This window comes from Phoca vitulina, unplaced genomic scaffold, assembly GCF_004348235.1.
Source record: "Phoca vitulina isolate PV1807 unplaced genomic scaffold, GSC_HSeal_1.0 scaffold40, whole genome shotgun sequence".
Lineage (NCBI taxonomy): Eukaryota > Metazoa > Chordata > Mammalia > Carnivora > Phocidae > Phoca > Phoca vitulina.
This window is the reverse complement of record NW_022589743.1, coordinates 16,845,064-16,850,792: the sequence shown is the minus strand read 5'-3', so window position 1 is coordinate 16,850,792 and position 5,729 is coordinate 16,845,064. Positions and strand designations below refer to the sequence as shown.

At 38.7% G+C, this 5,729-nt stretch overlaps 1 pseudogene; it reads left to right on the top strand.

The window, feature by feature from the left end:
- Positions 1–4,902: 4,902 nt before the first annotated feature.
- On the top strand, positions 4,903–5,024 carry LOC116647780 (annotated as a pseudogene).
- The last annotated feature ends 705 nt before the right edge of the window (positions 5,025–5,729 follow it).

The following is a 5,729-nucleotide window of genomic DNA, read 5'->3' as shown; positions in this document are numbered from 1 at the left end:
GTTTCCCACAGACATTTCCCCTTTCCAAACCAACGTCATGACTAGATCAGCCCTTGTGGTTCTCGTTATGATTGCAAGACACGCTTCAGCAACAACCATCAGGAAACTTAAAAAAGAGAGAGAGAGGATTATTACTTATAAGGCCTGGAAATTACACAGCACACCTGGGGCCAAACAGTGAGGTCACAGGTGGAGAGAGAGCCCATCTGGACCGGGGTTCTGTTTTTATTGGGGTCAGGGTTGGAGGCTGAAGGTTTCTCAGGCTCACTCTTTATTGGTGAATTTAAAATATATAGGTGGGAATTGAAAGCACAGGGAAGAGAAAAGACTAGTGGCCCCAATGGTCACTTATCAAAATCAGCCATGATCTCTAAAACAAAGAAGCCTCAGTTGGAGGAGGCGGCCTGGCTCTTTACCCAGCCTGTGGCCAGCTAAGTGTTTATTCCAGATGGTGAGATCGCGGTCTTTGATGTGGATGCCTTGGTAATCAAAGCATAAGCCAGCCCTTGCATTACAAAAAAGTAAAAAGAAAAAACTGTCCGGGCTTCCACTATAGGCATCTTTGCCTGAAGGTGGGGAGAGAAGAGAATTAGGAAACAAGGTTCAAGCAACAAGGTTCGAGCTTGCCAGGGAAGGCAGAGATCTGGGTCCACTTCCTCCTAGTACTTGAGTGACCTTGAGTAAGTTATGGTTCTAAGCCTCAGTTTTCTTATCCTTACCAGGACGCTAATACATGCCCCTAAAAAGTAACACTAAGCTAACATTTATGCAGCACCTGGAAAACAACGGTACTCAAGGGAGCTATGGTTTGTCCTGTGAGTGATGAAGAGTAAGGGAAGCTTTTCCCTGATATACATTTTTTTAATTCCAATATAGTTAACATACAGTGTTATATTAGTTTCAGGTGTACAGTATAGTGATACAGTACTTCCATACATTACTCAGCGCTCATCACAATAAGTGCACTCTTAATCCCCTTCATGTATTTCACCCATCCCCCCACACACCTCCCCTCTAGTGACCATCAGTTTGTTCTCTGTAGTTGAGAGTCTGTTTCTTGGTTTGTCTCCTTTTTCCTTTGTTCGTTTATTTTGTTTCTTAAATTCCACATAAGAGTGAAATCATATGGTATTTGTCTTTCTCTGACTGACTTATTTTACTTAACATTATATCCTCTAGATCCATTCATGTTGCAAATCATAAGATTTCATTCTTTTTTACATTGTGTGTGTGTGTCCTTATCCATTCATCTATCAGTGGACATTTGTGCTGCTTCCATATCTTGGCTATTGTAAATAATGATGCAATAAACCTAGGGGTGCATATATCTTTTCAAAGTAGTGTTTTCATATTCCATGGGTAAATACCCAGTAGTGGAATTACTGGATCATATGGTAATACTATTTTTAATTTTTTGAGGAATCTCCATATTGTTTTCCACAGTGGTTGCACCAGTTTGCATTCCCACCAACAGTGCATGAGGGTTCCTTTTTCTCCACATCCTTGCCAACATTTGTTGTTTCTTGTGTTTTTTATTTTAGCCATTCTGACAGATGTGAGGTGATATCTCATTTTGGCTTTGAGTTGAGTTTCCATGATGATGAGTGATGTTGAGCATCTTTTCATGTGTTTGTTGACCATCTGTCTTCTTTGGAGAAATGTCTGTTCATATCTTCTGCCCATTTTTAATTGGATTATTTGGGGGTTTTTACAATTTGAGTTGTATTGATATATTTGGATACTAACGCTTTATCAGATATGTCATTTGCAAATATCTTCACCCATTTAGTAGGTTGTTTTTGTTTTGTTGACTGTTCCCTTGGCTGTGCAGAAGCTTTTTATTTTGATGTAGTCCCATTTTTCACGATATGTTTTAAGGAAATTAATCATTGCATGGTAGGAAGGATGGATTAGAGTGGGGCAAAGGGAAAGTCCAAGAGCTAGATTTTGAGGTAATGGTTCATGAGTAATGTAATGCTGCTTCAAAATTTAGTGGAGACAACAGAGACTGATAGGAAGCAAAAGAAAAGGACTCAGCAGAGCAGAATTTGGCAAATAATGAAGAGCAAGGACTCACCAGTGACATCACACTTTTAAGAAAGGGAGGGGGAGTAAGAGAATAGGAGAAGAAAGGACTGATGGGGAAAGGGTGTGTGGTTCCACATTGGAAACCCTGATCTTCACAAAATGCGAATGTTCTATATTCAGTCAACAAACATATGTTGAGCCTACAGTGTGTCAGGCCCTAAGAATATAAATATAAATAGACATGGTTCCTGCCCCAGGGACTTTATGGTATCAGTGGAGGAAGCAAAGACATCAACAAGTGCATGCAATGAAGTATAACAGATGCTTTTATCCACAGTAGCAGTCCAAGTAGACCGCAGAACAAGGAAATGATTGATTTCACCAGACTTCAAGGAGGAAGTTACTCAAGAACTGTGTAAATGTTCTCCAGGAAGACTGTGGGGGAAAACATACTCCATATGGAGGGAAAGCCTGAGGAAAATACCAGGGAGTGAAACATAACATGTTCTAGACTTATAAGTCACTCTGATACTTGGGACTATCAGATCCAGAGCTGAGGCTGGAGATGCCTAAAGACAGCATGGCATAGATAGCAGTGTGGGCCATAATATGGAAAGAGGGAAGGATCAAGAAAAATGTTGTGTTGGGAATATTGGAACCCTAATGGGAGTTCAGGACATGTGTTTCCTGTCAGAGGAGCATTCAAACAGGAAGAATCAATGATAATTCTTCTTTTAAGGTCGGAGGGAAGGAAGAAAGAAGATAAAGGCGTGTTGAAGTAGAGAGTGGAGAACTGAGTGGCCTAGGAGGTCCACCCTTGACTTTTCCAGAAAAGTCAGAGACAAGAGCATCAGTTAAAACAAAAAAGTAGGGAGTAGGGGAGGGTCCATAGGTTGATGAAGGAAAAAAAGAACACAATTACTAATATCAGGGACTTAAGAGGGACTACTGAAAGAGGGACTGTTACTACATTTCCCACAGACGTTAGAAGGGTAATAACATTATAAACAACTTTAGACAAACTGGACATATTCCTTGAAAAATGTAAGTTAATAAAACTGACACAAGATTAGATAGAAAAATCTAAATAGCTTTTTATCTATTAAAGTTAATTTGTTATCAAAAACCTCCCCACAAGCAAAACTCCATAACTGGATGGTTTCACTATGAATTTGATCCAACATTTTAGAAAGAAATAATATTAATCCTATACAAACTCAGAAAATAGAGGAACGTGAACATTCCCAACTTGTTTCATGGTGCTAGATTAACCCTGATACTAAAACCTGACAAAAGCATTACAAAAAGAAAAAAAAAAAAGACAAACCAATATCCTTCATGAACATAGATCCTTAACAGATTATTAGCAAATAAAACCAGTAATACACAAAAATATACATCATGACCAAGTAGGTTTATCCTAGGAATGCAAGATTGTTTGAACACTCCAACTCATTAATGTGATTCACTACATTAACAGCATAAAGAAGAAAAACCGTGACTGTTTTTATAAAATCCAACACCTGTTCATCATTTTTTTTAAATCTGAGCAAATTAGGAAGAGAAGGAATTTCTTCAACCTGATAAAGTACATCTATGACAAAGCAAGTGTGTCCACTCTCACTACATTTATTTAATATTTCGTTGGAGGCTTTGGCCAAGGCAATAAGGCAAGATAAAGAAGTAAAAGGCACAGAGATCAGAAAGGAAGAACTAAAATTTTATGCACAGGTGATGTGATTTTTTTATGTAGAAAATCCCTACAAATAGCAACTAGAACAAATACATGAATTTAGCAAAGTCACAAGATAAAGGGCACCTGGGTGGCTCAGTAGGTTAAGTGGCTACTTTCGGCTCAGGTCATGATCCCAGGATCCTGGATTCGAGCCCCACATTGGGCTCCATGCTTAATGGGGAGCCTGCTTCTCCCGCTCCCTCTGCCCCTCCCCCTGCTTGTGCTCTCTCTCTAACTCTCTCTCTCAAATAAATAAATAAAATCTAAAAAAAAAAAAACCACAAGGTAAAAGAGCAATACTTACAGATCAATTATATTCCCATATACTAGCAGCAAATCATTGGATAAAGACATTTTTAAAAATTTTCATTTACAGTAAGGCAAAAAAAATTAAAAAATACTTAGGAATAGATTTAACAAAAGATGTACAAGAACTACACACTGAAAACTGCTTAAAAAATACTGAGATAAGTTAAGGAAGCCTTAAATAAATGTTTCTTCTGGGAAGACTCAATACTGTTTAAACATCAATTCTCTCCAATTTGATCTACAAGTGCAACACAATCCCAATCCCATTTTCTAGCAGGCTTTATTTGTAAAACTTGATAGACTTATTCTAAAATTTATATGGAAATGCGAAGGACCTAGAATATTGAAGGCAATCTTGATAAAGAGAAACAAAGTTAGAGGACTTAACACTACCTAACTTCAAGGCTTGCTATAAAGCTAGTAAACAATCTTCAAGACAGGATGGTAGTGTAAAGAGATATGTATAGTTCAATGGAACACAATAGAGAGTCCAGAAATAGACCCACATGTATATGGTCATTTGATTTTCAATGAGGAACCAAAACGATCCTATGGATAAAGCAGTCTTTTCAACAGGTGTGGCTGGCACAACTCTCTATTAATATGGAGAAACATGAACACTGATCCCTATCTCACAAAATACACAAAACTTAATTTGAGATGAATGATAGATTTCAATGTAAAAGCTAAAACTATATAACTTCTAGAATAAAACATAGGACAGTATCTTCATGACCTGCAGATGGGCAAAATTTTCTTCGGCAGGAGGCAAAAAATAATAATTACCAAGGAAAAAATCGTAATTTAGATTTTATAAAAATTAAAAATTTCTGCTCATCAAAAACCTAGTTAAGAAAATGATGGTGTGCAGTGGCTGCACACAGTGGCCTCCTCAGTAGTGAATGCAGCCTGTTGCTCCTAGGGGTTGTCCTAAGGGACCTTGGAGACCACACTTTCCAGTGAACATGCATGTCCGACCTCATGCTGTCCCCAGTCTAGGCTCCAGACTAGGTGCCTTTGGAAAGCTCCAGGGCATAGTGACCATGGTTCACCCATCCACACCAAGTTGCAGAACAAGGAGCATGTGATTGAAGCCCTTCACAGAGCCAAGTTCAAGTTCCCAGGTGGCCAGGTGACCCACATCTCCAAGAAGTGGGGGTTTTACCAAGTTTAATACGGATGAATTTGAAGACAGGGCAGCTGAAAAGCAGTTTATCCTGGATGGCTGTAGGGTCAAATACATCCCCAATTGTGACCCCCTTGGACAAATGGTGAGCCCTGCACTCCTGAGAGCTTCTGCGTCGCCCCCTCCTTACTCACACCCACCAATAAATCCCTACTTCCTATCCAAGAAAGAAAATGCATAACAAGTCACAGACTGGGAGGAAATATTTGCAAAACATGTCCATTAAAGGAATTATATCAAGTATAAATAAGGAATAAAAACACAAACAACCCGATAAAGAGAAGGGCAAAATATTTGAACAGACATTTCAAAATAAGATGGATGCACTAAATGTATGCCTACCCTATGACCCAGCATTTCCACTTCTAGGTATTTACCCAAAAGAAAAGAAAACATAATCCACAAAAATACTTTTACAAGAATATCCATGGAAGCTTCGTTCACAGTAGCCCCTAACTGGAAACAACACCA